At 38.7% G+C, this 25,473-nt stretch overlaps 1 long non-coding RNA gene across 1 annotated transcript in view; it reads left to right on the forward strand.

Annotated features, from left to right (window-relative positions):
* Positions 1-25,242, forward strand: part of LOC147654704 (uncharacterized) — a 54,300-nt gene extending 29,058 nt beyond the window's left edge. The window contains exons 2-4 of the long non-coding RNA XR_015282942.1: positions 7,339-7,533; positions 13,287-13,361; positions 21,780-25,242. This is a non-coding gene — a long non-coding RNA (uncharacterized LOC147654704). The remainder of the gene's footprint in view (positions 1-7,338; positions 7,534-13,286; positions 13,362-21,779) is intronic.
* Positions 25,243-25,473: the final 231 nt, after the last annotated feature.

The raw sequence follows: 25,473 nt of genomic DNA on the forward strand, positions 1-25,473 counted from the left end.
CCACTTGACTGCAACTTAAAACAATGCCTTAAAATAACTGTAAAAATAAACCTTTAAATATCCTTACAGAAATACCTTTAAATTATAACCTTTAAATAATAATCCTAAAATACATTTTACCCTTAAAATAAACCTTCCTTCCCTTTTACAGTACATTTACTTTACAAAACTTTTAAAGAAATGATGATGCTTTTCCTTTTGCTGTTAGGGAAACCTGAAGTTTTCTTTTTTTCCGTAACTAGAATTGTTTTGAAATTTCTCTCAATTCTCTTCCAGTTTTCTCTTACCATTAACACAATGTGTATATTTCCATCTTAACTGCCATTTCAGTCTGAAAAGTGATGGGGAAATTGCTTTTATCTATAATGTGCTCCCTGTAAGAGTTGAATTGAACTTTATTTTACTGACAAAAATGAGATCCTGCCACAGCTGCCAAATTAACATGGCTAAGAAAAAAAACCAAAGTAGTCTATTTCTTCATTGGTATCTTGAAAAGAAACCTGTTTATGTAAAATCTTTCCATTTTGTTCAGACATATGCAATTCCAGAGCCTGTTCATGTAAATAACGAAGAACACAAGTCCTAGTTTTCAGTTGTCTACAGATCTGCGTGGACAAAATTTTGTCATCTCGGTGCCTATGAGCTTACAGAAAAGAATAATTTTTCAGATCACAGATTGAATCTGGAATCAATTTAATGACTGGAGGCCAGAAAGAACAAGCTGCTTATTTGTGTACTGGGCAGGTTTAGTTCCAAAGTATTGGAATTTCCAGTGTCATTTTTGTAATACTTTTCCATTAAGACACTGACATTTTTTTAAACCTTGGAAGTTAAATTCTATAGCTTTACATTAACTTAGGTCAGGCCTTCTGTTTTTCAATATGATGCAGAAAAAGAGCTCTGAAGCCTCACATGGCATTACTGAAGGCAGTGTGCTTCAGGGTGGTGGAGTCATAGAGCTCCTGTGTGCACCAGGTCTCTCACCCACTGCCCTCTGGAAAGGAAGCCCCTGCTGCCTTGTCAGGTAATGACGAACCTCATTGAAATGAAAGTGCAAAGGGATAGAATTGGGCTTTGTCTTCCTCTTATACATTGGCTCTCTAAGTGGGTTTTAGAAGTTTTCCTGATACTATTATCTTGACTGATTTAGGCTCTTTTTTTTTTATTTTTTTAATGTAAAGTACATGTCATATTACCATGCAGTGAATACCATACACTTCCATTTTAATTTGCTAAATATAAAGTGTGTTTTAGCTGTATGTTTTAGTTTTTAAATCCTTTTAACAACTTATAGAGAGTGCTATATATTTTCATTTCATAGAACCATTCACTCCCTATTCAAGTCATTAAGATTTATGGTTAGTGTGTCTGTTGGTGCTACTGTTTTCTTGCTTTCAAGTCTCTTTGTAGCAAGAATCCAGTTGTTAGACTTAGTTTCCCGTCTCAGTTTTTGCCACAAAGGATGATGTTCCACATTGTGTTTTAAGTGATGTGACTGAAGACTGAATCATAGGAAAAGACAGTCAGAAAGATCTCAAAAGCTCACTCACCCCTACTTTGAGGAAGGATCATTTGCATTTCTGACATGATTCACAGATATTTGCCAAAATATCTGTTTTGAAAGTGTCTAGTAGTGGAGCTCCCAGGGCTCATCTAGTAATAAAACCGGTGCTCCACTATATTTCAGAGTTTCTTATTAGGGTTTTATTCTTATATCAAGTATGAATTCCCTTTTTACAATCAAGCCCACTTACTCTTGCCGTGTCTGTTCTATCACACAGAGAAAATAGTTTTTCCTCTTTCTGTGAAGCATCTTTTTCAACATTTGTGGACCATGTTTTTCAACATGCTTGAATACCATCTTGCTCCCTCAGACTCTTTCTCTGTACACTGAACATCTTGAAACTTTCCCAGAAATCACATTTTCTGCTTCTTTGATCATTCTTACCACTTCCCTTTGCAATCTCTCTTCTTGCTTTCTGGCTTTCCTGAGGCAGAGTGCTCTGAGCTATACATGTAGTAGAGCTGAGCTGGCACAGGATGGTTTTAAATTGTTTTAGAGACAGCAGTACAAGAAGGAAACCTAGTTATATCTCCTTCTCTTTTTTTTAAAAAAAAGAAAAAATAAAAGGAAGGAAGGAAGAAATGAAAGGATATGTTTGTGGTACAAGCCAAGATAACAAGGAACCGAGCAAATTGTTATGTTTTCCAGTTAATTCAATATTCACCCAATCACCCCCCAAAAAATACCATCTATAATGCTAATGCAGCAAATAAAATCTAAAGATTTCTTGGTTATGAGACAAGTAGTATAAACTTGGCTGAATAAAAAAAATCAGCACTAAGGAGTTTTAGTGATGTGAGGGAAATTAAGTAAACATTTTCAGAAGAGATCTTCTAAGAGGTGAATGAAGCCTGCGCTGCATTGGGTGGGCAGGGGGCTCTTCTTCAGTGAGAGAGAGAAATTGCATTTCTGTTGTTAAGTATTAATGAGGCAGAACTATTTATGGCAAGACTGTTGCTATAACAGTTAAGACATCAAAATGACCAAAATTTTCAAGACAGACCTAGGTCATTTTAACTGGCAGCACAATTAGCAGGAGAAAAGTTCAAAGGTTGTGTTAATTCATAAGCACATGCACATACACATATATATATATATATATATATATATATATATATATATACACACATATATACATCGATACATACACATATATACAGCCATGAAGATAATCGGGGGGCTAGAGAACCTCTCCTATGAAGACAGGCTGAGAGAACTGGTGTTTAGAATGGAGAAGGGAAGGCTCTGGGGAGATCTTGTAACAGCCTTTCAGTTCCTAAAGGGGGTACACAAGAGAACTGGAGAGGGACTTTTACACGGGCATTTAGTGATAGGACAAGGGGGAATGGCTTAAAACTTAAAAAGGGTGGTGAGGATTAGATACTGGGAGGAGATTCTTTGCTGTGGGGGATGGTGAGGCACTGGCACAGTTTGTCTGGAGGGGTTGTGGGTGCTCCATCCCTGGGGCTGTTCAGGACTGGGTTATGAAGGATTTTGGGCCACCTGATCTAGTGGGAGGTGCCCCTGCCCATATCAGCGAGGTTGGTATTTCATGATCTTTAAGGACACTTCCAAAACAAATCATTCTATAATTCTTTGATTCTGTGTCATGCCTACTGTCATTTGTACAGTAGGAAAATAGGGATATATTTATATAGGTGGGGATTTTTTTAGATATGTTTAGATTAAATTTGTTTGATTTAATCAAGATGAAATGTGTATCATCAGGGCCAGAGCGGCTCATTTAGCCTGGACAGCGCATGAAATTGCACTGCTGGGATTTCTTGGTGAGAATAGATATGCCAAAGGTCAGTGGGAAGTCAAATTGACGTGCCAGACTCCCTGCTGCTCTTCCTGGCCTCACCCTGGAGATCCTCATAGAATATTTCTTGCTTGTTTTTTCTTATAAAAAATAAAAAGAACATACTTTGAGTCTGTGTTATGCCTTGGACTGTGTGGATGACAAACCCTTTCTCCAACAGGGTTATTTCTTGTTCTGAAACTATTTCTTAGAGGATCCACCATTGGGGTTGTATGCCTTTCCAACATGAAGATGCTTTTGTTCTGAAGCTACAGTAAAAGTGTACCTTAAGTAATTCATTCCACACACTGCCCCCCAAACACTAAAATGTCCCATGGAGGGACAGTAAAGCCCTCAAAAGTTGCAGTTCAATCTGTGGCCCTGCAGGGATTCCTCTCTTTCATCACCATTCAGGTTACTAAGGCTCAGGAACCTCAGTATTTGTTCCCTCTCCTCATTGACTTCTCCTTCCCTTTGAATTATCCTACTGGACTGGTAAAAGTTACCCTAAAACCTCTTTGGCCCTTGGTATATCAAGAGAAATTTACGCAATTAGTTGCTGTCTCATTGAGCTAGGTGCTGATGCAAATCAGGTATCATCCATGAAGAAAGCAAGAGCAGTGCTAAAAAGAAAAATTCTGAAGCCTAAAACTAATATAAAATGAATGAGAAAAGGCAGGACTGGACAAGGCTGTCTTTACTCCCCCATTTGAGTTTTACTCCTCCACATAATGCTTATGCAACATCTAACATTCCTTGCTGCCAGCAGCAGACTAACCCATCATGCATAACTCACTGTCCAGCATCATATCTGTAACTTGTGTCACATGACATTATGGAAAAATTAGGTGAAGCAAAAGGGAGTGTTACTGCAGTCTCATATCAAAACAATATATCTTTGGAATCTAGTGCAGCAGAGTAGAAGTGTTTCAAGAAGCCATGAAAGGTGAGAAAAATTTGTTTTAGGTGTTAGTCAAATGCATTTTGCATTTGAAACACTGATTTTGCCATTCTGAATCCCAGGATAGAGTCAGGTATGAATATTTCTTTCAAAAATCTGTTGCCAGGAAAATGGGATCAAATCCAATCCAGGACTTTACTGAGGATGTGGATGGCAGAATTTCTGCTGGCTTAGATAGTTCTGGAGACTGGCTTCTGCTTAGAATGCAGTAAAGGGAGCTGGTTTGCAGCCATGGAAGGCAGAGTTGTTTCCCTTTGTCCCACTCAAAATCACATAGAATCTTATGTGGGGTGAAGAAATAGTTCTTAGTTATTTGGAGACATTTGGACTGCATTTGTTCATGCTTCAGTGGGCAGCTAGATTAGTTTTCAGGTTTTCCCAATAATAGCTGGTCTTTCACTATTAGTGTTTCAGACCAATATATTGGATTTTCATAATTCTGGCTCTCATCCCTTTATGTGTAAAATAAGTTTTCAGATAATGTGTCTCCTCACATAAATCCACAAGATATAATGAATGAAGGTAGAGGGAAAGGTAAGCAGGAGTACAGGACAGGCTGTGAGAGAAGGTTAGTGACAAGGACAGAAGAGAACAAAGAGCAGGGAAGGTGTGGGGCTCACTGGCTGCAGGATGCTTGAAGTAAATTTCTTGAGACTGTTTCCTGCTGAATCTCATGTTTTAATTTTTTTGGTTTAGGCATAACCTCTGAAGAAGTTATCAGATTATTATTATTATCTGTTATTATCAGATATGTCAGTTATTATCAGATAGCAAAAGTTGAGCCCTCTTTGAAGACTAGACACACTGCTGTGGTAATGCAAGAATTAATCATCAGCTGCATGAATCCTCAGGAACTGAAAGAAACAAACAGTCCACTAGATAGGAACTATCTGTCTCTGCCGAGTCCTGAAATAATTATTTTGGCATAAAAAATGAAAGGGGACAGAAAATGGAACTGCCCATTCTCCAGGGTAAAAGCATGCAAATCCTTGCATATTACTTCATACAAAAATCTCTCAGATTAAGTTCTTTGGCTTGTTCCAAATGCTGTTCACCCAGATAAAAGATGCTCTTCTAAATTTCATGTCTTTCACCTACATGCACCAGAAATGCCATTGGTACTGTCAACATGATTTAACAGCCCTAATGGGCAGTATTGTGATTTTACGTTCTTCTTTTAGGGAAGATGGAGAATAATCACAAAATACACATCCATTTATATTTTCTGGGTCACATTGGAGGAGACCAGTGCAAATTCTCTGTCTCCCATAGTAACATTACCACTTTTTTTTTCTTTTCTTTTTTTTCTTCTCCTGCTGTAACAGAGCTTTCTCTAGCAAGGCCCCATGAAGACAAGGTACTCTGGAAAGATGCTCTTCATCAAGCAGGTAGCATGTCATACATAAGCAAATTCAAAGGAATTAAATTTAAAAAGGATTTAAATTTAAAGGATTAACAAGGTGTTGGCAGATTCTGGGTGGAGGTAGGAAGTAACTTCTCTAGGGGCTGAAAGTTTTCCTTCAGAGGGAGCAATGCAGCCAGGCCATTGGAAAGCCTTTGGCTCTTGCCCTACCTTTGTTGACTCCTAGATATGGGAAATTCTGGTTTTAACTACGAGGGGAGTGTTGCCTGAAACACGGCAAAAGTTCATGACTATAGCAAAAACACAAGTTGCTTTTAAAATGTGGGTCAGTCATGCATAGAAGAGCTTTCCTTTGTGGGCTTCTGAGCTGTGGTGCAGGCAGTCCTTCTGTCTCTGCACAACAATGAACACATTTAGTCACTGAACCCCTCACTCAGACACTTAACTCGAGAGGAAAAACTTTTGAAGAGTGCCCTTCTACTCTCTGCAGGAAAGCTGAGGTGTGTCCCTGAGAGCTCAGTCCCAGAGACAACCTTTGGGATCAGGCTATTCACTCCTTAAAAAGGTGTATATCCCAACTCCCTTACAACCAAAGAACCCTGATAAAAATATTAATAAATTTCATACTGCAGTTGTTCTGTGTGGATAAATTGAACTCATTATTTTACTCATAGATTCTCAAAGTATTCCTAATTCATAAGGCAAAGACTCGGTTGATATTTCTTAGGGTTTTTATGCCTGTACTGCATTGCTATTTCAGGTGTGTTGGCATGATCTACTTGAATTTCTCTTATCCCCTTATGACTAATCTATGATGAGACACTGTTGTATTTGCAAGGAGAGAAGCAGCTCCATAGTGAAGAAAGCCTTGCCAAGTGAGGCAGGAGGGAAAACAATACCTCAACACTTCTTGTCTGTCATTTGCCTGCTCTTCTACAATGCAAGCAATTCAATGAATATCTATTTGTATCATTCCTGTTAAAACTTTCCATCTTAAAGGGATAAGTTCTTTCCCCCGCTGAGATTTCTATTTTATGGAAAGTTTGATGTCAAGGTCTAATTCTGTTTCTGCGTCAGGCTCAACCTTGTACCAAAAGCCAGTCAAAGCTGCCAGATAACTTCACATTCAACCACTGACTGGATCCTAATGATGTTTTTCCACACAGAATATCACTATAAGCTCTAAAAATTTTGCTGAACAAATAGAGAAATAAAAAATACATAAATAAAAGATGCATCAAGTCTAGGCTCTATAATGAAGGCCATAGTGAAAGTCATGGTAAGAGGCAAGAAAAACATGGTTAAGAGCAAGGAAGTAGCGGAGCTTTGACTCAGAAGCTAATCTGATGTGGAAATATAAGCAGGATTAGCATTAGGCTTAATCGTTATTAATGCAATACTTAGTATTCATTTTCCATCTCTGCCCAGACTTGTATTTAGTAAAATACTCTTGAGTAATAAGTGCTGTTATCCTTGTTCCATAGGGATCTTGCTATAAGCTTTTAAGCCTTTTTTTTACAAAAGCTGCTGCAATGGCTGTGGTTAGAAACCTTAAGCTGCCACATCAACCCTTTCACCATGGAATTGCTCCCATTTTGCAGATGTTCTTGGATATTTGCAATCCTTCCTATCAGCAGCTTCTTTCGTAGGAGGTGGACAACTGTGGAGATAGGTGAAGATGCCAGAATGGTGACACAGGCCTGAACATGTACTGTGAGCCTGTGAAAGCCTTGTCCACTGCTCTTCAGCTGATTCCCAGCCTTACTTGCAGAGCCCGGCTACATCCAGCCGGCCAGCCTTGCATCACTCCACCTTGTGCTTCACGAGAGGACTGAATCAAACAGGTAAGGTATGCAGTCATTACTTACAGCAAATAGGTGAACTGGGTACTGCCCTATATATGATCCACAAGTAGCACACTATGAAAGAGTCACTATCAAGGCTTCAAAATATATCCCTTGGCAGCTGTCCTCGACCAGACAAGGCTGCTTAATGGCATCTCTCAGTGCTTACACTAACACTTTGTGGGTGGCAGGAGCAGTGTGCCAGCTCAGCAGCTCCTTCTTGTCCCAACTTTTAGGACACCTCTAACCATTATGGAGGTGTATCTGGATATCCCAAACTTACACTTCCATTTTCAAAGCCTGCGACCCATGTTGTGAAAATCTTTAAACACCAAGCAACCTTAAAAACCACTCACCTTTTAAAAGGGGATGAAAATACAGGGTGGAATCCTTTTTATGTGTATGTATTTATACATATAGTTGCTTTTTTGAATACTGCTTACTAGTTAGAAATTAAATTACTACTTTGGCTTCCACATCAAGGCCACAGTGTAGTTCTTCCCTCACAGTCAGATGCTTGTGTAGCAGTAGTTACATCAGCAGTTACTGACCATGCTGCACAGTTGTGTGTTCATCTGGGACACCTAAGTAAATATAGTTCATGGCCTTTAAACACATTTTATATCTTTTTAGTCCTGCATATGAATGTCAGTCCTTGAATTCAAAGTAGGACATTTGAAGTTGGATTTTACAGGGAATCAGGTTTTCTTTTGGTACCTGGAAACTATTTTGGGGAAATAACTATTGTCACTCCAAAGGGACTCTGAAATTTTTCAGATTGGAAGCAGGATAGTGGTAGAACCTTGGGCTATATGTTGCTATGGGAATTGCTAGTGATTTGATGAATTTTCCTTACACAGGACATTCATATTAGAAAAATCATAAAAAGAGTTTTATATCCATACAGTAAGGACATTTATGTTATTCTTTACAATCTAGGGTTTTTTAAAAAACGTTATTTTATATTAAATTACTTCACCTTTCTTACTCTCTAGTTCTTTTGTCAACATCTTTACAGTTGCACCCCACAATATCTCTTTCCACTGCATCTGATCTTTTGGAATTGCACTCAGATCCATTTGCCTCATATCCTATCATCCGTGTCTTCCCTGTCTTTTAAAATTGAAAGCCAGTAGCCACTACTAATTGGTTTCTTCAAGTGCTCCCTGCTAAAATTTTCAAATACCATCTTGTATGATCTTTTATCTTTTGGTCCTCATATTTGGAGGAGCTGTCTCACCTGCACTGAAGCAATGCTGAGTCAGGCTCCTGAGGCAACCCGTCTCTATAGGAAGGCCTACAAAACCTCTGTGAACTGTAAATTATGGTAATGGCTCCTCTGCCAGGAGTCTTTACTCATAAAGTTTTGGTTTTCCCTGTATCTGGCTATTTTCAATCTCAGTAGAGCCCAATTCCAACTATATGTAGAGCCCTTAACAGTGGGATTTCAGTTCATGACTGAAGGAGATATGTGGCTGTGTGCTGCATTACTACAAACAGCAAATTACACTTCTCTAGACATCTTGGCAAGCAAAACTGAAAATTTTGCACAAAACTGTCATTTGTGCAGCACTTAAAATCACTTGCTTTTGAAAGATGATCGGAAACCTCTAAGCAAATAATTTGTCTATCAATAATATTGATTACAATGATTAATAATATTGAGTTACAATGGTCAATATCTGTATTAATTTACTTGAAACAGTGAGGGTTCTGCTTTGGCTCCTTGTTTCATCAGTCTGGGGCCTTTTCTTTCTGCCTCCTGCATCCCATTCGTGCTTTCTGAACACCTCCTGTGTGAAGTTGCAGCAGGAGGGAGAGCCCAGAATAGCTGTTACTTGGTTTCACAGAGCTCCTGACAGTTTTCCTTCTCAGAGTTAGAACTTCATTTTGATTGCTGTACTGTTGTGTGGTTTTCTTTTCCTTTGGGGAGGGATGTTTTAAAATGTTGTAATTTTTTTCTGTCTTTCCTGCACTGGAAAAAATAGTTCAAATCCAAACTGGGGTTATCTGTTGTGTGTATGGGACAATGTGCATGAGACAGGAACAAAAGAGTAAGGAAACAAAGGGTGTAAATCCAGTTCTTTGCTTCTGAGCTTGAGGGGAGTGGGGAAGTTCTGCTGGAGTGTCTCTCCTTCCTAAGTGCCCACTAGACCTCAGCAACCTCACAGTTCAATAGTGATAATTCATTCTGGCAGCTTCTCTCATTGGCAGATGCAGATCATTGCACTTGAGTTGGCTGGCAATATCTGCAGCTGCTAATGGCAGTGGTTCCACAGGCAGCTTGTTAGATTTGGCACACCTGCAGCATCAGCAAAATCACAATTGGTCCCATTGCTTTCCCACAGGTATTCTGAACTCACATTTCTGTGTTTTTCTGCTGGGGTGTGGCAAGCTATCCTACTTCAAGCACAGTGTTTCTATCTTTGTACTTAATTTTTCTTTATATAACACCACATCCAAAGATCAGCCCAGTCCTTCAAGGTGCTGGTCAGCACACCCACACTGCTATGTACATTCCTTGAGGAAGGACAAAAGTTCAGTGGTTTCCTGACCAGGGCCCAAACTCAACACTGGCTGATGTACCAGATTCCCAAAGCCTGTGGTGCTAAGACTTGAAGTGAATACGACCTGTTTTTGTCTTTCTCTTGCAAATTTGTTCAAAAGCAATGATTTATGGCAGTTCAGCTGGAATGTGAGCCCAATTGGCAGTGAAACTGAGGTACAGGTAGGTTGATTGGAGAAAATCAGATCGCCTTCCTGTCAATGTAGCTAGATTGGCTAAGGTTCTGGGCAATAGCCCTAGGTCTTTTTTGCCCAGGAAATGGCTTTGTTTTGGCATTTGTTTGTGAGATTTCTGTCCAAAAAATAAAAAATGGGCTCTCAAGGATTGGGATGAAGACACTATTTTTGAGCAAGGGAGGTGGAAAAACATTTTATAAATACTCACTTTTTCTCCTCCCCTGCTGTTACAATCCCTGATCAGCTTTGGCTGGGAGGTGAAACAGGGTCACTTTGAGATTCAGCTTTTCATGGCAGGATGCCACATTTTGCATGCTTGGAATTCACTGCATGGAGGGAAGTCCACACCTTCTTCAGGACATTTGTCTAAATGCTAATTTAGACAAAAAAAAGTTGCTGCAGCAAAGAGGGTTTTCATCACTTGGTCCTAGAACAGGCATATGTTCTGTCCCAGACTGTTGGATGGTGACTGTGCCTATGCATTGTTACCAATGTTCTTGGCATCCTTCAATATGGACAAAGTGTTAAAGAGAGTGTTACTTTCTGGGTTTTGTGCTTCCTAGGCTGAAAAGAGAGTGGGCTGCTCTCCATGGCTGGGAAAGACACAAAACACAGCCAGTCCACCTGGAGTTTGTATTTGCAGAGTTTTGGAGTATGCTTTATTCATTTGTGTGTAAATGGCAGAATGCCTGTGCTCCACTGAAAAGCTTTGGAAATCACTTATAATGTTGTCCCTCCAGACACCGGTCAAGGTAGATTCAGTTTAGGAAAATATTGTGTCAACTTCCCATAGCAGAGAATAAACTGTTTTCTGTTGTTTGCTTTCTTCAGGCGGTTTTCAAGGCAATCTAAGCGAAGGGAGCTCGATTTTGGTCAGCCCTCCTGGAGCTGATAAAGCTCCTCTGTATGTGACAGTGCAGCAGTGTGTGTGTGGCAGGAATGAGAACAGGGGACAGCAGAACAAGCCTGTCCTTACTTTGACTCAAAGTTAGGAACTACTTTCCCAACCTGATAATGCGAAGCCACCACACAGCACAAATCTCACAGTCCAGACATTTTTCACATCATTTCCTGCATCATCACTGCAGTTTAAGGTCTGCGGGTCAGGGAGGTATGCAGCATTTTGAACAGCCTGCTCCTGCCAGCATCAAGTGTGTCTTTCTGCTGTGAACTGGATCTTCCCATCTTTACATCAGGGCAATCCTGAAGGGGGCTGTGGCAGTGCTACAGGATGGGAGCTGTGGGCTGCACCTTTCCTCTAGTCCTCTGAGGAACAATGCTGCCTTTCCCAGAACTCTTTCCTGACCATCCAAATACAGGATGGGTAGGATGTCCACTGCCACGCAGAGGGCAACTGAGCCCTGCACACACCATCTTTTTCTGGCTGTCACTGTTGCTATCATATCCTGTGTTTGTTGATTCCATCCAGATTCATCTTGTTCCTGGAAAAAAGAATGGCTTTGTGGAAAAAAAAAAAAAAAGTAAGGACATAACTAGCAAGACTTAACATCTGGTTTTTAGAGACCTTTTTGGACTAAAGTTGCGAATAAGATTATTATAGGATGTCATTTTTGTTTCTACTTAATGATTTGTCTTTATATCTGTTTTCTGTATCTGCTACCTGCATTCTTCTGACAAGTCCTAGCTGCAAAAACTGGGGCTCTGGATATTTCCTAGGGCTTCCAGATGGCTCCTTAAGTTTTATATGACTCTACCTACCCCCTCTGACATTTCTTTCTTGTTAAGATTTGAGTACAAATGGAAATATTCCAGATGGCTTTAGCAGAAGCCAAGTGCCTTCAGTACTTCAGAGCTACACAGGCAGCCCATTAACTAATTGTCCCTTCTCAGTCTGCTCATCTTAAATTCCTTGGATTTCTTTTGGGGCTACAAAAATATTCTTCTGTGATACACAATATCAGTAAGTTATACTTTGTTCAGTGACACCCATATCTCAATTTCTTTTTAAAACTACATCTAGCACATTTAATAATAGCATGAATAGCAGACCCAGCAAGACATCTGCTTTGCCCAAACATGTCTGGCACTTTCTTCCTCTTCGCCTCTGAAATCCCATGGTTCTTGTGTGGCATAGTATACCTTGTGCTTTTATAAGAATTATAGATAGTGCTCATGTAAACCAAGGTATATTTCCAAGATTTCCATTCTGGCTTCTCATAGTGAAAAATGATGTAATCTTATAGTGATTAATTATGGGAAAAGCAAATACAGAGATATGGGTTTAGAATTATTTACATTGAGGCCTGCCTAAGATTTTTAGAGCTTAATTCTCTTTACTTTTGCTATTACTTGTAGCAACATTTCCTATCCCTTTTCCATAGAATTCTTAAGTATGACCATAAGGGAATGTCACTCAACAGTCTTCAAATGTCTAAAACTACTGTCTTCCTAACTAATTCCTAACAAAGGGAAGCACCAAAATGCTTCACAAATCCTTTTTTCCACACTGCTACCTAAGGAGTGCAGAGTGGCTTGCCTCATTAGACTTCAAAACATGGGACAGACTATAGGAGATAAAAATATCTGCAAGACAAGTTTTTCTAATGGCATGTTTTTCATGTTTAAAAAGTTATTTTGTACTCTACAGAAGATTTAATCAGGAGAAAGTACAAAGGTTCATGCAAATAGAAAATAGTGTTCAATTTGTCTTTTATAAGACCTCTTTCTAGTCTGTTCTGGGAAATCCAACAGAACACAGAATGGAGAGAAGACTCTTCTAGTTCTTAGACCTGAAAGTGCAGCAATCAACGGCTGAAATGTCAGAGAAGACAGAAATCAAAGTCTCTTAGAATCCTTAAGGTGATGTTGACACATGCCTTATTTAGCTTACATAAGAAATAGCCTACATAAAGAAAAATATGTCTGCATTATTTGAATACATATTATTAGAGGTAAAACATTCATCAGTTGCTTTGTTTAAAGATGCTATTAGCATTTTAATTATTAGATGTATTATTCCACAAGGTGATCATGCCACTTTCTATTCCCAGAGAAAAATACTGAGCTGGACATGAAAAGTTATACACTGGCTGGAAAAAGAGAATGAGCATAGGATGAAGCCAAAGGTGAGGAAAAACAAAGCTGATGAAAACGAATCAGGAAAATTGTGTCCACTAGTTCATGCTGACTTCCAGACAACTATAATATGTGATTCTTGAGCCATCCTATCCCCAGTGAACAGATCTCTATACTAGTATATCCCTATCCTTACTAGAAATAGTTTTCTAAGTAACAATTTAATGCTGCTAGCTGTTACTCTGTTCCCTTCCTGTACATCTCAAGTGGCAGATCACTGTGTGGTGGATTTCCAGTCCTGATTTTTCCAATCCTGACCTTCCTCAGCATCAATACAATTCTGTTTGGGAGAGTTTCTGTTTTGAATTTGCTGTTTCTTCAGTTCATGTCATTATACTGATACATTAATATACAACTACTACCAAAAATCTGTGTTAAAAGTTGTATTAAGCTGGCAAAGTCCACTACTTAAGAGTTAAGAAATGTTGAGAAATTTTGAAGCACAGCAGCACTATGTTACACCACATTACAAATGTGTGGCAGTAGTGGGACTTCACATAAGTCCCAGCATAAGAAGATCGAAATTCACAAGAAAATTTTGTAAAGGTTTGTAAAGCTATCAGGCACCCAGATTCTCCTACTGACCTCTGTTTTTGGGCTGATAACTCTTTTGTCAAACCTGTTGTCACAGCACTTTTTGTCATACACTTTATTATAAAGTGGAAGAAAGTTTGTTAAATTTATAAAGGGAATCTACTGTATTAATTGAAATGAGAGCGTCTACCAGCACAACTCTGTAAAGATTTCTGTAAAAGCCTTGCAAGTGACCTAGAAGTCAGACTGAACTGTGCCTCTGGCAATGGGAGCAGAGGGAAAAACAACTCTTGACTTGATTTTCTCTCCCTCTTGCGTTACCTTACAGCCGTGCAGAACCCAGGTAGACTGTGAATGTCTGCAGACCAGACAGGAAAGGAGTACTTATTTTGAACCAAATGTTCTCAAAGCTTGACAACACACTTAGCCAAAAATTTTGCTTTTCTTATACAGGAACCAGGTGTGGCTTATGATACAGTGATAAAATCTTTGATTAGACAAAATGTGACGAAAGTTCTGCACATGCTAGAATAGAGCTAAATATCTCTGCCTGTGACACAACCTAGTTTGCTGCCTAGGAGATAGGGAAAAGAGGAAAGACTGTTACAGAAGGCAGCAGATGTTTTTCTTATCTATAAATCCTTTAGATGGCCTCATTACAGTAGTGTCTTGGTATATTGTTCTTCTTCCTGAGGACTCTCAGGTTGTAAGGAAGTGATATTTTACTCATTTTTAAGGAAAATTTAGGTGCAGGGTATAAACAACATCTGTGGCATTGTAGAGGGCTGACCCTAGCTGCTCAGTTTCTATTAATCAAGCTATGGACCATCCCTCAGTTCTGTTTTTGCTTCTTGTATTTGTTGCTCCATGCATAATTTAAAGCATCTACAGGGAAGTTGTCTTCTTTCATATGTGTAAATAAATTTACCCCAAATACAAGATTCTGCTTTAAAAACAAAGAGGAGACAATAGAAGAATCAATATATAAAATCTTATTTTGACTTCTCTGGGCTCATTGTGTAAATCTAATTACATAAATGCAAATTCCTCTTCTCCAGACCTGGTATTATTCAAGCAATAACGATAGTTGTACTGGAATGTGCTGTGCTTCTATTCACACCTAACCAAATTTTATAACTCATTTTCTAATTTTTCCACTAAGCACAGACTATTTAATTCTTTGTGGACTTTTCTGTGCTTCCATCACTACAGTGCTCCACCATAAATTAAGAACATCGATCCAGACTCCTAGGTTTGAGTGCCTGATCATGAGTAACTTGTGGTTGATATATTTTGGGCTTCAACTCCTTTCTCATACTTCCATGTGATAAAATTTGTGGTCTTAAGCAAGCAAACAGTATATGAGGAATATAATCCGTGACTGTGAGTGAAAGTTTCAGTTTACATTGTACAAAGGACATATGATTTACTCAGAAGGATCTGGTCTTGGAACAAGGGCTTGAGGCAGCATTGTTATTTGAGTACCATAATACAGCTCTGAAATCTCCTGTGTTGGTTTCCCTCCAACTTTTCAGTGCCCAAATATCTTAGGGAGCTTATCACACTAGATGCTGAGGGTCACTGAGGGTTTTATTTCCTTACATGCCTCAGCTATGATGAAGAGCAGATTGTTACCTTGCTTTCCTGAGGTGGCTCTGAATTGAGAAATCAATTTATGGCAATTTAGTAATTTCTCTCAGTAATTAGTAATTGGTAGACTCTCCTTGTCAACAGCATGTTTGAGGTGTTACCTCAAAAACCATGCAAATGGTCTGAAAAATTTGAGCCCAGAATTCCTTGTCAGTCCAGGTGATAGGAACTGAAATGTTACCATTTTTCAGATCTGTTGTATACAGAACAGTGGACTTGGTGTTCCTGGGACATTGGATGTGTTAGGAATGTCTCTGAGGCTACAGATTAACTTTAAGCATTTCCAAACTATTGTGTCATCTGTGCAGTCACCTCCATTGTGAGCTGCTGTTTCTCACTCACTTGAGTGTATTAGCAAATGAGGTCAGATGACAGTAGGTCTCCAAATACTTATGTATTCCCCCTCTCCCAAAAAAGTTGTAGGTATGAAACTGATAAAAAGCAGGAACGGAAAGATAATCAGCCTGAAACCCTGACTATGTTTTGAGAAAAATGTTTGAGTTCTGTCTTGGCCAGCTGTAATTTAATTAGAGGGAGGATGCTGCTCCTGTTGTCTTTGGATGCCTTTTATATCTGAGGTTGGGGTGCAGGAAGGTTAAAGCTGCTGTAGTGTAAATAATGTAACAGGATTTTATCTTGACTTGGAATCTTAAAAAAAATATTATTAAATGACCATCCTTATATGATAAGAATCTGTTCAAACGGTAATATTTGTTGAAAGAATTTTCATCTATTTTTCACTGGGTGTGCTTTATGAAATTAAAATTTCAGAAATATTTAATATGAAACACATAAACAACAAGGGATTGAGCTATTGTCTTTGGTGTAGTCCCAGATTTTATTTGTTTATACATTGTCATTAAAAAGAATGCAAAAACAAGTTCCATCCAGGAAAACATCCAATTATAATTCAATCTATAAATATTCAAAACATCACTTTATATTAAATATTTAAAGTATCTGCCGTGTAGCCACTGGAAGGGTTTCAACACCATTTTTGTAAGTCTCACTTCACGGTGAGTGTGTGTAATTAGTGGTAACTTGGACTGAGACCAAACTACAACACCCAGAGACATGGCATTTCACATCTAGTACTTTTGGGACTGGCCACGTGCTGCTCTAGTGCATGACCTTCCTTGACAGGGTCAAAAATCACAGGGCAGCAAATCCTGGATTTCCCTGTTCTGGTCCAATTCTGGTTTTTGTCATTTAACTACAAGTCAAAGTTGAGAGAGCATGTTAAGATGGCAAATGTTGGATGGCATGCTTCTCCCTTAGCTACATTAATATTGAACAGTATAAAACTCATTGAATGAGTCAGCCAATGAGTCAGCAGAGCAGTTAGTGGTGAAAGCTGAAGCCTACGACTGATAGAAATGATTTAAAATTGAAAATCCATGGTCTGTTTTCTTTAGGAAACTTCAGAGATCTTAGGAAAACATGAATGCCCAGGCTAGAAACAAACCTTCTCTTTTATCACATAAACACTTGTCTCAGTGAACTGAACCAGAAAAGTATATCCACAGAGAGCTCATCTACTACTAGAAGTTTACACATGCTTCATTTCATTGTTGCTTTTTGTTTGTTTGTTTTTTATGAGATGAAAATATCTACGCTTGAGTGAAATGATTACACTGACACCAGCTAACACAATTCATAATGCTTGGCTTCTATTCAATATGAAATCCCAATAGGAACAGAAAAGAACTATCACCATTTGTCTTTAAAATTTGCCATTAGCAATGTTCAGTTGTGTCAAATGCATCTTATTAAAATCTAATTTTATACATTGATAATACCAGAGTAGAACTGCTAAATATTGAAAACAATAACAATTTAAGATCAGCATTTTGGTAGCTATTTTTAAACAGAGGAGCTCCTGTTCTGGGCTATGTCTTATTCTGTTTGGCTATGTCTTATTCTGCAGTTTAAAACTGCAACTTAACACACAATGAAAAAAATTCAAACAAAAATGGAGGTCAGAAGTTCTTGCCTATGTGAGGACAAAATATTCCCTAATTAATCATTGTCTAAATAAAAAAACACATAAGTAAATATAGTTTAGCTAGGGAATGTGTCTGTGCAGGTAAGTATCAAGGAGAGAAAAGATCACTATTTCTGTTTTTCTTTTCATGAGAAAAAATTCTTTTAATACCAAACTTTTGAGAAATGTTTTGTTATATATTTCAAAGAAATATACTCCCAAATGAGGACAAATATCACCAAACAGTGATAGAAGAAGATCAGCTTTCTCAAATATCCAGGGAAGCTTGCATTACTGCCCAGCTCTTTTATGAAGAGTTTTTCTTATTTGGATTGTGAATGTCTTGATTCTTTTGCTGGGACCTCAGGTGTGTGGCATCAGCAATGCCCCACTTTGTCATGTGTGGTAATGCTCTCTTTCAGATTCTTCAAAAGTAGCAGATCACTCACACACATCACTGGTACTGCTGGAGCTTACGAGGGGGTAATTCATGCACATACAGGACTGTTGGGGAAGTTGCACCAGACAAAGAGGGTAAAAATTAAAACCTTTTAATGGTACTTAGTTGAATACCATTAAAAGGTTTTAATTTTTACCCTCTTTGGAGAAAGTGGGAGAAGTCTTCCCCAATGGAACTGGTGATGAGCTAAGAATGCAGTTGGGTTCAGGAGCTAAATGGTACATCTGCCTAGATCTCTATGATATAATTGGGAGCTCTTCTTATGGTAAGGGTGACTGAACACTTGAGCAGATTGCACAGGGAAGTTGTAGAATCTTCATTCTTGGAAATAATTCAAAAACTGACTGGACAAGACCCTGAGCAACCTGCTGTAGCTGACCCTGCTCTGACCGTAGTGGGTGGACTAGACGCTCCAAAGAGGTCCTGACCAATCTCAGCTGCTCTGTGTTTCCATGAAGTACTAATAGCCCTGGGTAGCAGCTATTCCTACACTAGCTCCAAGAGCATCTAGTGGTTCCTCCACTCAGCAGGGTAGTAGTCTCATTTAAGACCTTGCTGTCTTCTATGCACTGTATAAAAAAGAATGTCCCAAGAGACATATTAAAATGAAATAGAAGGTTTCAATCCCTGCCAAAGTTTCATGATCGTAATTTTAACAGAAATGTAATTTTCAGGTTTTTTGTGGTGATCTCAGGGTATCTTTATCAGAACCTAGTCATGACAGACAGTTTTCAAACACAAAGCCAAAAGGCCTTTGCCTGTCCCTCAAAAAATGCAGATCAGGCATAAGACAGAAATGAAGGAGAAATGCATGGGTAACGCAGGTAGATATAGTTAGCAGCATTAGGAATATAACCACTATCAAATTTTTGTAGGCATTATGGAAATTTGGAGAACATTTCCTGAGCATGGGGGAAAGAGACAACAATGTGGATGACAAGACAGTAGTTCCTGTCTACTAATGTAAAAAATGAGTGTTAGTGGTCAGGAGATGACCCAGTAATTTAATTGCACAGAAGTGAATAATTGGATGAATATAAGAAGCTCTGTGCAAGAATAAGGCAAATACCCAGGGCAAAACAGCAAACAATGTTGGAAAAGAAATTAAATTAATATGAAATTAATATGAAATATGGGTTCATGTCAAAGGGAAGGGAATCCATAATTATAGAGGGAAATGGCTGAGAGGGGGTGGTAATGTCCAGAAGTGAGAGACTGAGACAGTTGTGAAAAGAAGAAGGGAAGTGATACAGAAAATAATTTTCTACCTAAGTTTAAAAACTGATATGATAGTCATACTTTCAGAAGCATCCTTCCAGCTTCTGGAGATCACTGTCCCAGCTTGCACGATCTGAGGGCATAGTCACATCTCTGTGGTCTGTGCAGAGCTCCTGTGTCAGGAGAGGAAGAGATGACTAAGCCAGATGTTGGTCCCTGCAGGCATGTGTCATGTGGTTTGGATCTTTGTCTTTTCAGGCAAAAAAAACCATTTTACTAGCTAAGTGTCATAGTAGTTAGCTTATGTCCTCATTCATATTGCTAAGCATTGGCTACAAAATATGCCACACCCATGCTACTTAGCCAGCAGATGGACAAGACATGCTTGTGAGAAGGATACTTGAGATGAATGTGAGCATTTTCTTGACTAAAAGGCCTGGTTTATTCATTTTAATAGGTGGGTTATTAGGAAAGAACCAAGGAGGTAAACTATATATATATGTAAAATACGTTCCATGACAAAGATCATTTCTGGCTATATTTGTATTAATATTATGTATTAATATTATGGCACTACCTAAAATAATAGAGTTCCTGAGATATTAGTGCTGATGATAGGATAAATAGGCTCACTGTGGGATCTAAACTGTTTGGCTGCCGTTTTCTGAATTTACCACAGAAGTTTGTGCCTATGTCCTGTCCTCATTGTACAGCTGAACTCTCTGCATTTGCCTGAGGGCACACGAGGAATGGGGCAGCTGGGAGAGGCACAACTCCTCTCTGCTTCCCTCATCCAGTGCTTTGATGAGGAGTCCATACATTGCTTCAGTCACCACAGCTTTAGAAGCTGGAGTCTGAAATGTTATCCCATTAATCACAGGCCCATCGCCTCATGTGTTGATTTTTTGCAGTAAGAGATGTGGCACTTGCTGCCTCCTTCACAGGGTGAGCTTTACTCAGTTTTGCAGCAATTAGATCTCACCACTATCCCGGTCTTGGCAGAACATTGTGTCATCCAGTGCTCCCCAGGCAGCACGTGTGGTGGCAGTGCTGTGGGTTTACATTTTTGCAGCATGTGATGCTTTCCATAAAAATTTAGATACTGGGTGAGGCTGTTATGGCCACTGCTGGATGCTGAGGGTCAGCACAGGCTCTGGAGAATGCCTGCAGAAGTCCCTGGTCACTACGGCAGCTCACCTCAGGAGAGCTAATTAATGGTGTCCTTGTTCATCCAGCTCCAAACACCTGCAAGGGGCAGAGATGTGCCTCAGGTGTGTGAGGTGCCTGTGCCTGTCACCCATGTACAGGTGCTCACCGGATGGGGACTTGGCATGTGGCACTGTGTCCCCGAGGGGCCCGTCTTGAGGAGCCCCTGGTGCAGGGCTGTCATGCCCACAGTGCTACTTCACTGTCCTGGGTGAGGACATGGGGACACCTCCACTGCCCTCTACAAGTGCAGCTGACTGCAGCACCCAGCTTTGGTGGTCAGGGCTGCATGGAGCCATGGTTTCCACCAGTCTTTGGACTGCAGTGTGCTGTCCCAGGCTTAGCAGAGCTCTGCACCTTTGCCACCTTGGAAACTCCAATGTTCTGTTCTTCTGCTGGAATGTTAGCTATTGGTCTCTAGAGGAAACTCACTGCTTTGATATTAAAAAAAAATAAAAATAGGTGTTTAAAACTTTTCTGTAAAACTTGAAAAAAATTCCCGAAAACTAAACAGAAGCAAAACTAACAAGAACCAATTAAAATAGTTGGAAATTGCTAGCCCCAGAACAACACTGGGGAAGATGGATAGGTTTACTGAAACCAGAGTCAGCACCATGCTCTCCAGGCCTGTGAAGTCTAATGAGACTTTTTTTCACCTCTAACACTTGGAGATAAAAAAGAGCAAGCAATGGAATATGCAGGTTTCTCTTAGCTTAAACTTAATTAGAACATCTCCCATTCTTGTTTTTATCTGTTTCCTGCTTTGTTATATTTGAAAGGACCTCTAAATATACCTTCATCTCTCTGCAGGCATTAATGTTTTTTTATGAACAGTCCTGCACATCTTTATAAAATCCTTTACAGATGTAAATTTAAGAACTCTTTCTCTTAAAAGACTGAGGTGTTGTAGTTGAGTCTAGTCTTAGTGTGGCAATGCAAACTGAATATTTTAAATTCTTACTAGGGTCTGGAATGCAATAGATTTCTACTCAACTGGGTGTTAATTCTCCATGATAATGCTTTTGATCCTTCTAACACCCTGTATGCTAGCATGCTCATGCCCATGAGTAGTATCTTTGACTTACAAAGAGGTACATGCACAGGAATGAGTCTGAAGTTTCAGATAATAATTTTCTGTGGTGTTCATTGGCTTAAATTCATCAGTTATGAAACACTTCAAGGGCCATCTCAAGAATGGTACCTGAAATCTACCATAAACTACTTCAGGTGCTAGATTCCTATCTCCACACTCACTTTTGCTCACCCTGCCCTTCATCCAATTAATTCAGTATTTTTAATTGCATGTGATTTATACTCCTTTGCCTTTACCACATCCCATTTTCTCTCATGGCACAGGGAAAGAAAAAGAGGTTTTATGAGTTAACCCACAAAGAGAACTGAAAAACAATCCCACTCCTGCTTGAGAGTACAGCAGAGAGGACAGCAAAGCAGAGAAGCAAAGAATGGAGCAGAATAACAAACCTCAGGAGGGCCAGAAGGGTATTTTCTCTCCAGTACACGGTGAACTGCATCCCACAGTGAGGAGACATTTATGACAGAAGATTAGAGATGACCAGCTTAATTCACTCTCCAATAAACTCTCATAGAAAGCTAGATGTCCAGAAGGTACTAAACTCGACAGTTTTTATAGAAACCTGATCAGTGGATAGTGAAGAATGGTCCCCATTGTTGTCCCATTTAAGGTAAGGCTGCTGAATGAACTCAACACTTACACTCTGCCTTTGGACTCCTGGCTGGCAGTCAAAGCATGTACTTTCAAGCCAGTCCCTCTTCATTCTGCCCCTTTCCCCTTTAGAAATTATGTCTTGGAAAGAAAACAGAAGATGTACTAGGGAATATGAGAATATATATAAGAAGGTGGCATATGTGGGAAAAACTGGAGGTATAAGGGGATGGAGCTGGGATAAAGGACAGAAACAAGGACAGAGACTAGGAGTGCAATGGGGTTCTACAGAGAAACCAGAATTCTGAGTCAACTTATAAACTTCCAGTTATTACTTTTTGTATATGTATGGTAGGGAGTGTTGAGAAGTATTAATCTTGTATATTTAACAGCTACAAAAAAAACTTGAAACTTCCAAAAAGGGATTGCTTTTGAAGGACTAAGTAATGAGGCCAAAGTTTTTTTCAATAATAAGAATATTTTGGATAGTTTCAGATGATTAGATTTGTCAGATTTTTTAACATCATTCACTTCAATGCTACAAGTCTGTGCTCTCAGGAACTCTTGACTGAAAGCACAAATGTTGAGCTAAGAAACAATGAGAGAGTTAGAGAAACCAAATTAAATGGATTTCTTTCTTGATTGGCTCTTTGGCAAGTATTTAAAATCAAGGTTCTTTTGTTGGTTGGTTTTATACAGCTCTGTTCAACAAAATTTATCTTACCTTTTTCAATACCCCAGTCAGGTCTGGAAGAACTGTTTAACAGTAACAGGATGACAGACAAAGTAACCATTTACCGCCAAGATGAAAATTTTAAAATTTTAAAATAAAAGTATGCCTGTACTGAATTCTGCTCTTTTACAGTTATTTTATTGTATTTAGTTACTTATGGTAAAAAATAAACTACAATTCTATGGGATCTGTGAATTGGCTGCTGAGCATATCTGAAAGTCACAGCATATATTTAGTACTTGTAGATATCCAAAAGTGTTCAGCCCAAAGACTCCATTTTTAAAAATATTGGCCAATATACATGTGATCACATAGGGATGGAAAGAATGCATTATAACAAATCTTTAATCTCTGAAATAAAAACAATAGTGCCAAAAATATTTCTATTTAATCCAAATCCAGCTTTTTTCTTTAAATCTATCTTGAAGAAGATAAGATACAGTTCACACGTATCTCAGGCTTAAATAACCATTCTGATTGAAAGGTCTTATGTTAATTTACTGACAAAGTCTTTGACTTACAGCACTTTTCAACTGATGATGTGCTTATAACAAAGCAAGTGGGTAAAGAACCTGGATATGTTGGTGTAGGGGAGTTTGAAGTGTACATTTCCCATGGGTGTCTGTCTGTGACAAAGTCAATGAAGCACAATTACAGCTGTCAAACGAACTCATTCTGTGAGGAGAAAAAGCAAGCAAATGAGAGCTCTATCAATTGGCACCAAAGCAGTTTTGAAAGTTTGCCCAGTGTCAGAGGAATGGCCTAAACCTCTTCTTCTAAAGTTTAGTGATAGAAAGCTTGCTGCAACAGTCAGCCCCAATCAGCAAGATATTTTTTGTTACACGCTTCTCTATGCATCAGAAAAGTAGGCAGAGAGAACAAATTTATTTGAGTAAATACAATAGAGATTTACTCCTCTTCCCCCCTCTCCACAGTAAATGGTCTTTGTGACCTTATGTTTCAGACCATTAACACTGAAAGATTTTAAACAGTCTAATCACCCAGAAGGTTAACTAAGTCAGCTTCATACTATGCTTTTTCTAGTCATAATGTTAATATGTGGTTTTGTTGGGGTTTTTTTTTCAGGCTTTAGCATGAGTAAGCTGAAATGATCAGATAATGTTCAGATTTTCTGTACCTTTCAATTCTTTTAAAGAATTGATTTCCTTAATTGCAGTTATTAGTTTTTCTGCCAGATGCTATGGCAAATACGAATATGCAAGAAAATGACAGTGTAATAGATGTAACAACATGCAAGATAATAGTGTAATCAGTGGTATGAACTGTTCTGTCCCTTTCTCTCTCAAAAGTGTTAAGCAAACCTTTTCCAAATTGGATATATCAGCCCTTTGAAAATCACAACAAAACTAGTATTCTGGTACCTAAGCACAAGTCAAAGAGCTCAACTTTCTTTTTTTCTTTTTTATTATGACTTTCACTGATATTGCTCAAATACCAGTCTGTCTTTCTTGAAGTGACTCTTTGAAATATTCAGTTATCAATATGTATGGTTGAAGCTGACATGAAGTAGTGAACAGAACAAAACCATACCGTGTAGTCCCAAGGAGAGAAATCTGTTCTTTACTCATAAAAGAAAGTTAAGGAAAGGAAAACTCCAAGCCAGTTCTCCATAACTGAGTGTACAAAGAAAAGAAAAAAGACAAGTAATGAAGAGAAAGGAAAACAGCTAACCAGCTCATACCAACCATCCCTTATTGGAGGTGTGAACTTGCAGAGCGCAAAAGTCGATCACTTTTGCAAAAAAATCTCTTTTGAACTATTGAATACAAATTCCAGTAAAGTAGGCATGGAAATATTTACAAATGACAAAGCTTGGAAGACAGATTTAGGACCTCAAAAAATATTAGTTCGAACAAGATATTTGTGGTTCATTGTCAGGTAATTTTGCCAGTGGGAATGGAAAATTTTTTAAATGATGACTAAGATAGTTCTGCAGCTCCAAAACACCCAATTTAGTGACTATTATGGGCCTTTCTTGAAAGACAAATATCTTATTTCTAATTAACAAAGAAAAAACTTTTGAGTTACTCCTGCTTTAAATTGCAGTTTAGCTTGTTCTCTAATTACTGTCTACAGTTAAATCAGAATATGTCCATTCTGTAACATCTTTAAGGGAAAAGATACTTGATCAGTATTAGACATTCAGATTAACAATGAACTTTATTTAGCAATGTGCCTGGTAACTGTGTACTGTCTATTAAAAAACCTAGGTAATAAGGTCAGTAGAATTTCATAAAGTACTGGTTATTAAACAAGCAACAAAAATATAATCCCAAGTGTGACAATACTTGAAAAATCCAGGGCAAAAGGACCTATGTGAACAGTTTAATACAAATATAACCTCAAGATAAATACAAAATTAAATGTGCAGATCAAATTTGCTATGCAGAAAATGTTTTCTTTCATTCTGAAATAACAAGATACAGTGTAAAGAACCTCTGCCTTCCCTTCCAGCTAATCTATGGCCTTCATTTCATTGATTTAGTGAGTTAAATAAGCATGTGCCCTTTTTTGAACACTTGAGTGGTTTCTGTTTCAGAGGGACTATTCTCCCAAGAGGGTTCAGCAGAAACTAAGTTTCTTACTAGTCTGGTTCTTCTGGACTTGCTGCC

Source organism: Cyanistes caeruleus, chromosome 2, assembly GCF_971803275.1.
Source record: "Cyanistes caeruleus chromosome 2, bCyaCae1.hap1.1, whole genome shotgun sequence".
Lineage (NCBI taxonomy): Eukaryota > Metazoa > Chordata > Aves > Passeriformes > Paridae > Cyanistes > Cyanistes caeruleus.